Source organism: Eurosta solidaginis, chromosome 3 (genome assembly GCF_040869045.1).
Source record: "Eurosta solidaginis isolate ZX-2024a chromosome 3, ASM4086904v1, whole genome shotgun sequence".
NCBI lineage: Eukaryota > Metazoa > Arthropoda > Insecta > Diptera > Tephritidae > Eurosta > Eurosta solidaginis.
Genome location: NC_090321.1, coordinates 217,782,417 through 217,794,735, shown reverse-complemented (window position 1 = coordinate 217,794,735; position 12,319 = coordinate 217,782,417). Strand labels below are relative to the sequence as shown.

The 12,319-nt window shown below is 35.8% G+C and overlaps 1 protein-coding gene across 9 annotated transcripts in view; it reads right to left on the bottom strand.

Moving 5' to 3' along the window:
* Positions 1 to 12,319, bottom strand: part of LOC137245061 (facilitated trehalose transporter Tret1-2 homolog) — a 46,027-nt gene that overhangs the window by 26,578 nt on the left and 7,130 nt on the right. The window contains exon 1 of one of the 9 annotated variants that reach the window (XM_067775100.1): positions 5,073 to 5,422. The exons of 5 other annotated variants lie outside the window; for them this stretch is intronic. The gene's annotated coding sequence lies outside the window, so the exon portion shown is untranslated. Of the gene's footprint in view, positions 1 to 5,072; positions 5,423 to 12,319 lie in introns of those variants that run through there. 3 more of the 9 variants (XM_067775101.1, XM_067775103.1, XM_067775107.1) reach the window with 3 other exon arrangements.

Sequence of the window (12,319 nt, the reverse complement as noted above, 5' to 3'; positions counted from 1 at the left end):
ATAAAAGAGTTAGGAAAAAGTGAAGAGGGGGGAGGGCAGAGTCAGCGGAAAAAGGTTATTAAAATGTATGCAGATAGGCCAAATTTAGGGCAGGACAACGTCTGCCGGGTCTTCTAGTTGCTTATAAAACTTTTTTCATTCCAAGCGAAACGTTTTTCATTTCAAATAAAACTTTTGCATTTCAAACTAAACAAACCGAAAAATTTCCATCAATGCTTTTAGAAATATATTTAGGTATCGAGCATCCGAACCTTGGTGCCCTTTCGAGATTGAGGAATAAATCTGTCAGAGCATAACCTAGACAGATATGGTCGGACTTTCCCCTTAATGGTGCTTGTTACCGGAACGTACTGGCAAAGGACTATCAATGGGCTTAGTTAGAGCAACCGATGTCAGCTTTTCGGCCAATTCAAAAAGAGAACTTACAGTGTACGGCCGCTGAACACAAATTGCATTTTGTGTATCCACCGATAACTTTGGCAATAAACACAGGTGACTTTTCTACCCGCTCACAGTTCGCCGTCAACTTTGACAACCACCCCGTAGCCATCGCGTATCGGAGCATCGTTTGCCAATTCCACTACTTTATTGTTCACTTTTCAGTCGTTCTTTGTCACCTATAAACCAACGAATACGGGCTGTCCATTTGGCATCCAACAGTAGAGCTGGCACTAGACAAAATTCACTTCCTACCGATTCGTAGCTCATTCAATTTACCAGTCATTTGGGTAATAGCCAGCTCACAAATTTTCCTGACACCACACAAATTTTCATGTTCTCTTTGGTAAAGAAAGTAGGAGCTCTAGTTACTAGAACCTGGATTAGCTAAATGCTACCTTAGCTCGAACCAATCCCACGCCACTAATTAACATAACTTTGAATTTTAAGAGGAAGATGGACTCATCTTTTTTTAGCGCAACTCTTCTTTTTGATTCTTAACTCTCAACTTCATTATTAAAGAGTCTAAGGAAAATGCCTCCAACTATATAGATAAGTAGGTTGCAGAAGCTTTTGTACTTCGTAGACTTTTATGATACTGTTAAAGCTTGATCCTCTGAAGGATACATATGAAGCACCCACGTCTCAGATGACATATCCAGTCAAGAGATACTCTAACCTACTAACGATAGGACCAGCTTACATGCTGTTTCGGTAGAGTTATTTCTAAGATAAATAACAGCGTTATGAGTTTTTAAGGGAATATGTCTACGTTCTGTACAAGAGTTGAGTATGCCGCGGTGTAATAACTATTCGACCAGCTGTGCTGTCAACCGAATAAATAATTGACTGTTAGCTGGTAGAGTTAGCTTAGTTTTTCCGGCATAGGGGGAAGTCCAAAATGGAGATTTTTGGTGTGGATCTCACATAGACTGAATGTGTCCATAATAGAAGTTTGCTGAACGATCCTATCAAAAACAAGGAATTATGATAGAATATAACTACGTTGCCTTGACAGGCTCTCTAAGACCTATACAACTTGCTGCTTCTTGATCTGAAGTTTCGGGTACGGTTGCAAATTTTGATGAATTGTGATTGGCTGGGAAACCCATAATGATTATACCCAGCAGGCAGATATACTCATCATGTATAAGAAGGCTGAGGAAAGAGAGGTCTTTGCTAAGAAAATTAGCGGTAGTAGAAACTGAAATCCTTTCCGTAAGCTATTCACTGCCTTCTTAATAAAGCGGATAACGTTAGGGAGCCAAAAGTGAAGTGTATCCTTCCTAATACGTGCATTTGATGCAAACCTGCAGAATTTCGTGTTCTCAAAAACTCCTATTTTATTCCTATGTATTATGTCCTTTTATTTGCCTTACAAAGCCCTTTTCTTCCTTTTAGGAGCATATTCGCCAGCAAAAAGTCGATCAACTTCAAGACGCTTTTGTGTTATCTTAAGGACCTTGAATATGCTGATTTTTTTGTAGTGATCCTTTGCCGAATATGCGCTACGTTCCGGAAAATAGCACTATTAAAACATTAGACCAATCATATGATCACGATGAACCTTCGAACAATCCCGTCTCCTTTTTCCTTGGGAACTTGGGGCAAGTGAGGCTAGCAATTGGGTTATATAAGCTTTAGTTTGCGCTACAAAAACCTTGAAAGGGTTGCGTTCATATGTCGTCGCCCGATTGCCAGAAGCATGAATGTGCCAAAATGAAAATATTGGGAAATCGAGCTTCAAAGTTTATTGCTGTCTCAAAATTAAAAGAATTAGTTTCTAGTGTAAAAATGTACTTATATATTATAGTCACACTATGCTCTTTTAACTGAGATAATTGTTCTGCTCGCATCCCTTCTGTTCTCCGAGATTTAGCATATTCATTTTTCTGGCACAACAAAAATTTAAAAGCTGATATATACTTTTTGTTAAAACATCTATACGAAAAAATTAAAAGTAGTCAGATCAGGGTAATCTGCTCATGCTTTATATGTATTTTGATGCGCTGAATCCGAATAAGCTCTAATAATTGGCTCAAATGGTCATGGTATGGCCTTAACCTCAAAAGACGTAAAAAAATCACTACAGATTGATTTTTAAATAACGTTAGAGCCAAGCCAAGACCTGCTAGGCCAATTCCGTTGGCGGATTGGGATTTGGAGTATCACAGTACTTGGGAAAACATCCGCGGCTTTGATTTGTCGAGAGTATGTATGTAAATGAAAAAAGTTACTTCAATTCAATTTCATATACACTAATGTGTTTTTATTTAAGATATTATTGCAAACATAGAACTATTTCTTATTCTCATCAGAATCAGAATCTTCTGAAATGTTGGCTTCAAGAAAAGCGTTGCCCTCAAAATTTTTATAAAAAAAATGGTATTCTTTTGGTATAACCAGTTTATCATAAAATTTTTCCAAGTATTTTAGTTATGATTCGGGAAGAAGCAACGGCTTCAATTAAATAACTATTTCTTTTTTTTTTTTTTTTGATATTAAGCTATTAAAAATTCTTCATCGGTATAATTCGAACATACGAATATGTGACGTTGTTATTTTTTTCAAAATTTTTTTAGCCATATCAACGAATGTGTCATACAAACAGGAACATCATTACCTTATTGTCAGCCAGAAACATAAATGTGCCACATTCATTTTTCTGGCTCAACTTTGTGTGATTGAATTATACATTCGTGAAAATGGCATTGCAAATTCTTGGGGTTTCCATGCACGTAGGTAGCTCTAGGTTTAAGTAGAACCTAGAGAATCTAAAGGGTAATCCAAAGAACCATCTAACACAAAATCGGAAAAATTACACATTCATGATTCTGGCTAGCGGCGACGATATGTAATACTCCTATATTGCTAATAGAAAATGCTCGCAATGTGTTTTGAATTCGAAATCAAAACAAAACAGCCTATAAAATTTTTGCGATTGTAGCAGCATAACCCACTCAGCATTTAGGTGATTCAAGTTTGAATTTCCCTACGTATCAATACAATTTGATTACTCTTTCTGACTAAATAATGAGTTATCATACAACTGAACAAAAGAAATAATCAAATATGAATACTTTTGATGATGAAAAACTAAAAAGCACGATCACTTTTTGGAATCATTTTTGAAGTCCTTTATTGACTAAATTTTAATATTTCATAAAAACCAACAAAATAATCAAATATGCTTACCTTTGATGATCAAAAACTGAATATAGTTTTTCAATCACATTTTGGAATCATATTCCAACCAAATGTGTTTACTTTAGGTGATCAAAAATTTATATTCATTTTTCATTCAGCTTTCTGAATCTTTTATGAACATATTTGTTGACTGAATAATGAATTTTATACTTGTTGAAATTTTACTTTTCATTAAAAATTTAATTTTTTTCACAAATACATATTTTTGCAATCATGAAGCTAAGAAAAAATATATAAACATTTTTTTATTTATGCAAAAGACATTCTTCAGGACAAAAATAATGTAATGCTGCTCGTGAACGAATATTCCCCAACACTTGTAGTCACAGTTGTATATCGGTCAAGTTTGTTTGCGAGTTAGCTGTGGTTCGAATAGCTCACTTTCACATGCTTTCTTCCCCTGATGAAATAAGATTATTATATGTATCCTATTTTGAATGAGATATGAAGAATAAATGCATTATAAAGGCATTCAAAAATGATTCAAAAGTCTCAAACAAAACGATTGAAATATATTCACGAATATGATCAGAAAATTATTGTGAAAAGCAGTCAAATATTTCTCTAAAACTATTAAAGCTAAATTTTACAATGATACCAAATATGAATAAAAAGCGTTTCGAAATAGGAATCATAAATGATTATTCAAGAATAATCACATTTATGGTACATTTTTCTCCCGACGATACGTTAATTTTCGAACAGAAAATGCTTTTAAATTTGAACGTTTTTAATCATCTTGGGGTATGTATGATATTTAAATATTTTTTGATCAAAATTTTCAAAAAATGCTGGCTGGGAAGTGTGACAAGAAAAAATTTAAATTTAGGTACATTCGATTATTGAATACAAAAACAAAAACGTTTAAACACCAATATATCGGCACTCTGATGTTTGGGAATGTACCTAGCCTTTTGTAGCAATATAGGAGTATTACATATTATCGGGGTATACTGATCATTTTGTGTGAAGAGATGTCCAATTTCATTGTAGTCTGATTTCATTGTAACGTTAAGTTTCACGTGAAAAATTTAGTGCGTACGCTTGACAATGCCAACAGGTATTTTTCAAGGGTTACGAATACGCATTTAAGGTTCATTAAGCTTTAACATCTCTCAAATTTCGAGTAAAACCCGTAAAAAATTGGTAAAATTTTATATGGGGCTGGTGAAAAGTTTTTCCGCAATTGAAATCATCGGAAAGTGTTTCTGCAGTGGAACTTTTGTGTGTTGGCAGATATTATTCCAATTTTTCTTAAAGCACAAGGTTGTTGAAATTCGTCGATATAAATTAAAAGGACGCTAGACCCGATACGGACGCCAGCTGGTTAAAACCAAAATTTTAAAATTAAACTTGGTTTCCTTTAAAATTTATCTTTATCCAAGTTCCGTTACCACGTGAACATATCTAGGTTTCACTATACGTACATATTTCTACATATGTATGTCCATTCAAAGCTTTAAGATACGAGTATATCGAATTTTTGTAAAACTTTCATATACTTATAGGTATATCATCACTTCATTTGTCTAATGGTTGTAATAGGATATCAATTAATATCCTGAAGGATTTTTCACACACTTTTTACTCCTTTTGTTTGTTTAACCGGCCCGACTCAAACTCAATGACCAACGTACACATGGAGTGAACAATTACCGGTACACGTCCGCACACATCAAACCGTTTTCGAACAATGACAAAACGTCGATAAAACGGTGCTAACCAAGAGTTGCAAAATCGAATCGTATCAGTCAATACCGGCAAATAAGACTCAATTTCAACAATTAAATGATGATGAACACTAAGCTTGAAACACAATACCCTGACGCCGCGAAATAAACGCGGCGAACATCGCCTTGTCAAAAATAGAATCCCCATAATTACATGAAGGTGAACACATAGAACGCCAAGAGCGAAATTTACGCGACGTCATTTTGCGGTGATAGATTTATTTCTATGGTCGCCGCAGGACACTGATGACGACAAACATCCCAAGGGTTGCTCCTGTTCAATTTTTTAAGTATAAAAAAAGAAAACATAATATACAAAAACCAATTTTTTATACTCAGTTGAGCAGAGCTCACAGAGTATATTAACTTTGATTGGATAACGGTTGGTTGTACAGGTATAAAGGAATCGAGATAGATATAGACTTCCATATATCAAAATGATCAGTATCGAAAAAAAATTTGATTGAGCCATGTCCGTCCGTCCGTCCGTCCGTCCGTCCGTCCGTCTGTCCGTTAACACGATAACTTGAGTAAATTTTGAGGTATTTTGATGAAATTTGGTATGTAGATTCCTGGGCACTCATCTCAGATCGCTTTTTAAAATGAACGATATCGGACTATAACCACGCCTACTTTTTCGATATCGAATATTTCGAAAAACCGAAAAAATGCGATAATTCATTTCCAAAGGCGGTTAAAGCGATGAAACTTGGTAGATGAGTTGACGTTATGACGCAGAATAGAAAATTAGTAAGATTTTGGACAATGGGCGTGGCACCGCCCGCTTTTACAAGAAGGTAATTTAAAAGTTTTGCAAGCTGTAATTTGGCAGTCGTTGAAGATATCATGATGAAATTTGGCAGGAACGTTACTACTATTACTATATATGTGCTGAATAAAAATTAGCAAAATTGGATGAAGAACACGCCCACTTTTTAAAAAAAAATTTTTTTTAATTCAAATTTTAACAAAAAATTTAATATCTTTACTGTATATAAGTAAATTAAGTCAAAATTCAACTCCAGTAATGATATGATGCAACAAAATACAAAAATAAAATAAAATTTCAAAATGGACGTGGCTCCGCCCATTTTCATTTAGTTTGTCTAGAATACTTTTAATGCCATAAATCGAACAAAAATTTACCTATCCTGCTCAAATTTGGTAGGGGCATAGATTCTATGACAGTAACTGTTCTCTGTGAAAATGGACGAAATCGGTGGAAGCCACGCCCAGTTTTTATACACAGTCCACCATCTGTTCTTCCGCTCGGCCGTTAACACAATAACTTGACCAAAAACTGATATATCTTTACTAAACTTAGCCAACGTACTTATCTGAACTCACTATATCTTGGTATAAAAAATGGCCGAAATCCGACCATAACCACGCCCACTTATCGATATCGAAAATTACGAAAAATGAAAAAAAATGCCATAATTCTATACCAAATACGAAAAAAGGTATGAAACATGGTAACTGGATTGGTTTATTGGCGCAAAATATAACTTTGGAAAATACTTTGTAAAATGGGTGTGACACCTACCATATTAAGTAGAAGAAAATGAAAAAGTTCTACAAGGCAAAATCAACAGCCGTTGGAATCTTGGCAGGAATACTGTTAGTGGTATTGCATATATAAATAAATTAGCAGTACCCGACAGATGATTTTCTGGATCACCTGGTCCACATTTTAGTCGATATAGCGAGAACGCCTTCACATATACATCTAAGGGCCACTCCCTTTTAAAACCCTCATTAATACCTTTAATTTGATATCCATATCGTACAAACACATTCTAGAGTTACCCCTGGCCCACCCTAATGGCGATATCTCGAAAAGGCGTCCACCTATAGACCTAATGCCCACTCCCTCTTAAAATACTCAGTAACACCTTTCGTTTGATACCCATATCGTACAAACATTCTAGAGTCACCCCTGGCCCACCCTAATGCCGATATCTCGAAAAGGCGTCCACCTATAGACCTAATGTCCACTCCCTCTTAAAATGCTCAGTAACACCTTTCGTTTGATACCCATATCGTACAAACATTCTAGAGTCACCCTTGGTCCACCTTTATGGCGATATCTCGAAAAGGCGTCCACCTATAGAACTAAGGATTACTCCCTTTTAAAATAATCATTACCACCTTTCATTTGATACCCATATCGTACAAACACATTCTAGAGTCACCCCTGGCCCACCCTAATGGCGATATCTCGAAAAGGCGTCCACCTATAGACCTAATGCCCACTCCCTCTTAAAATGCTCAGTAACACCTTTCGTTTGATACCCATATCGTACAAACATTCTAGAGTCACCCTTGGTCCACCTTTATGGCGATATCTCGAAAAGGCGTCCACCTATATAACTAAGGATTACTCCCTTTTAAAATACTCATTACCACCTTTCATTTGATACCCATTTCGTATAAACACATTCTAGAGTCACCCCTGGCCCACCCTAATGGCGATATCTCGAAAAGGCGTCCACCTATAGACCTAATGCCCACTCCCTCTGAAAATGCTCAGTAACACCTTTCGTTTGATACCCATATCGTACAAACATTCTAGAGTCACCCTTGGTCCACCTTTATGGCGATATCTCGAAAAGGCGTCCACCTATAGAACTAATATTTACTCCCTTTTAAAATACTCATTACCACCTTTCATTTGATACCCATATCGTACAAGCACATTCTAGAGTCACCTTGGCCCACCCTAATGGAGATATCTCGAAAAGGCGTCCACCAATAGACCTAATGCCCACTCCCTCTTAAAATACTCAGTAACACCTTTCGTTTGATACCCATATCGTACAAACATTCTAGAGTCACCCTTGGTCCACCTTTATGGCGATATTTCGAAAAGGCGTCCACCTATAGAACTAAGGATTACTCCCTTTCAAAATACTCATTAACAGCTTTCATTTGATACCCATATCGTACAAACATATTCTAGAGTCACCCCTGGTCCACCTTTATGGCGATTTCTCGAAAAGGCGTCCACCGATAGACCTAAGGCCCACTCCCTCTTAAAATGCTCAGTAACACCTTTAATTTGATACCCATATCGTACAAACAAATTCTAGAGTCAGCCCTGGTCCACCTTTATGGCGATATCCCTAAATGGCGTCCATCCATAGAACTATGGCCTACTCTCTCTTAAAATACTCTTTAATACCTTCCATTTGATACACATGTCATACAACCACATTCCAGGGTTACCCTAGGTTCATTTTCCTACATGGTGATTTTCCTTATTTTGTCTCCATAGCTCTCAACTGAGTATGTAATGTCCGGTTACACCCGAACTTAGCCTTCCTTACTTGTTGTTTCATTACATATAATTTTTAATTTAATTTCCTAACATTTTTGTTTTGTTTTGTTAATTTCTTAACATTATGGGCGTGTTTTAGCAGTCAAGTGCTAAAACAGAGAATTAAAAAAGGTTTAATTGTTTTCATCTTTATTTCTAAATTCTCCCGGCGTTGTGTTTTAAGTAGACGAAATGTCTGGGCGTAATTTGTAAAATGCCATCGCCCGACGTCGTCGCTCGGCATTGTGTTTCAAGCATTAAAACAAATGACAAAAACATAAATAATATTGGTTTTTATTAACTGTATCTACACACGCAACCACAGCGCCGCCGTCTCACCATTAACCGTTCAATTGTAACAATTGGCTATTCCAATCGCTACAAGTCAGAGTATGCAACCACACATAAGCAAATACGAAAATGTATGCTTAGGACGTCTAGTTCTGGATAAAAACCTTACAATACCCAAGTTTGGCAACAGATGAGGGAGGAAACGAGTTTTCAGCAAAAAAATAGGAGGCATAAAACAAAGCTTATTTAGTAGCCTTCCACAGGTTAAATTTTCTGAAGTGTATTAGAATTTTTCGATGGTGTAGATTTTTTTGGTTTTATATTGTTTTGGTTGACAAATAAAACTTTGTTGATTTTTTTTTCGAAACTCGGTTCTTTTTGCAGTTTGATTTCCCTTAACAAGTTAAACTTTTCGACACAGCTCGTAATGGCGTCGGCCGATTTTTTTATCTTTGGAACACTTTTTAGGGATGCTGTTTAGGTCCGAGACCTAAATATTTCGGCCCACCCTCGTAAATCAGTCCACACACCTGTTTTTGCCTATAGACCAATAGTTTAGCTTATATATATATGCACTAACACAAACACGGCCTTCTGTTTGCCGCAATGAGCTTTTAGCACCGGAGCCTTGTTAAGGGGAAACTTAACGAGGGCTCTTGTACTGAGAGTTCAGCGCCTTTTTCCAATTGTTTGACTTTTTTTTGGATCACGACCGTCAACGGGAGCAGTTCTAGCCGTTCAGCGTCAAGGTAAGAGTATAATAATACGAAACACAATTTAATTGTTATCTCCAGATCCTTCAAATCACTAAGCTCATTATTTGATATACAGTGGAGTCTGGGTATAGTGAACTAATTTCTGCAAGGCCTGTTTACAGTATTCAGGTTGTTCACTATATTAAGTTTGATATTTTTTTAACTTGGTTTATTAGCTTTAAATTCATGTTTGCTTATGTAACAAAACAGATTATTTGTATAAAATAATATTTTGAAAAAATACATACATATCATTGAAAGAATTTACGAATAGATGTTTGCTTTTTGTGTTGGGAAATTGAATTTTGAACCGCATTTCCGCGTAGACTTTTCAGTACTAGCATGCCAACATAGTCAGTGGTGTTAGCTTCAGCCCATGCGATAGCTATATCGAAGCTTTTAATGGCTTCAGTAGCTTTTATTGAATTTCCGATCTTTCCTTCGCCTTGGCTATCATCACCAAATTCTTCAGTATCCATAAGAGTCTTCCGCTTATATGATCCGGTGGGATATAATACTACGAGCATTTTTTTATTCCCGAAACTGTTGATTTCGCATCACCATAAATCTTTGCTAAGGATGAAACACTAGCACCTTTCTCGATTTTTTGAGCAATTTCAAGTTTTTGCTTTAATGGAAGGAATTTCTTCATAGGCATGATAACACTTAATTTATTAGCAAAAAACACATAAAACAGTGCACATTCACTCAGAAGCGTTTTGCACCCGACAAGACACAAATAAAGACTGGCACCAAATACCTACATAGCAGCAGCTTTTCCAGTAAAAACATAAAATGAGCAATTATGGGGAATAACCGACTTTATTTCTGTTTAAGTTTTTTTTACAATTTATGCTTGCTGTTGCGTTTAGAACTTTGTTCACTATTTCGAGTTTTCGATAGTTCACTCTTTAGAGTACTCAATGTAAATTTTTAGGCGTTCACTATATCGAGGTGTTCATTATTCCCTCATCATTATTCACTATAACCAGACTCCACTGTATATTAATACGAAACACAATTTAATTGTTACATCATTATTATAGAAATCAATAAAATCATTACATGAATATATATTTATTAAAATCTTCCGTATTTTTCACTTTCTTTCAGACAATTAAATAAAAGCGTTGGGCGCGTGAAATTTCTAAAAATGTGAGGCGTAGCATAACCTGATTAAGGTTCAGTTGGTTTTACTTATGACTATCGACTATCAATAGAAATATGACGCGTCCAACGCTTTTATTTAATTGTCTGATCAACGCCCTAGATTGATAAGGAGTGTGATGACTAGTACCTAGCACCTACCTAATTATTTTCTAGCTTTTCGTATTATTATTATTTCATGTAAGTATTGTTTTCAATAAAACCGTTTAACTTCAAAATTTTTTTTAATTATTTTATTTTCAAGTTTTTAGTCTTTATTTAATTGCCTATTATTTCTCATCCTATTTAGTTCATTTAGTGACTCATTATTACAAGGAATCTTTCTTGACAATTTGTTACAACCTATGTCCTAAATACATAATCCTTCCAAAGAATTTACTCGACTCTGCGCCACGTATGCTTGTCCCTCCTCCAACTCCAAAATATTTTAATGTCACTTCTACTGGACTGTATGCAATATTTGTTCCAAATATGAGCCAAATCGGGCATCATAGGTCGCTTTCTATTCATGTATGTATTATGTGTTCCAAATATGGACCAAATCAAATCGGACCACAAATACGATTTTTGTGAATATCTCGATCCTTGAACCACCTAGCGGCGATTTTTTTTGATAGGTCGCTTTCCATTCTTGTATGTATTATGTGTTCCAAGCATGAGCCAAGTCAGACCACAAATACGATTTTTGTGAATATCTCGATCCTTGCGCCACCTAGCGGCGATTTTTTTTCATAAGTCGCTTTCTATTCTTGCATGTATTATGTGTTCCAAATATGAGCCAAATCGGACCACAAATGCGAATTTTGCGAATATCTCGATCCTTGCGCCACCTAGCGGCGATTTTTTTCTTATTATTGCATTGTCGTCGGGTTCTGAACTATATTCCAAGTTTCAAGCTTGTAGCTTATCGGGAAGTTACTTAAATTTCAATTACAAGATTCGTTCACAACGGCCGTGCGGCCGTGCATGCGGCCTGCCTGTCAACTCAAGCTAAATAAAACCGTTTAAAAAGAGCTTCGTAGGCTTCTGATCGGCAACAACCTATACTGAAAAGCTACTGTTTTATTGCAGGCTTATTACCGATAGCGAAATTCCAGTCGAGCAATCGGTTTATTGTTATCAACGGGTGACAGACATAACTAATCGACCTTATATTGAAATTTTATTGGTTCTGTTTTATGAAAAATCGATGAATAGTCAATGGTAAATCGATAACACGCCGATAGTAAAATGGTAGCATTTCAATAAGAAATCGATAATTTTAAATACCATTTAAATAACTTTTTGATAAAAAATCGATTACTAATCGATAGCAAGACAAGTTGGTAATATCCACATAATACCGATAACTTTTCCATATTAAAGCGGCAGATTTTTGATAAGTCAAAAACGTATCGATGATTATCGATAAT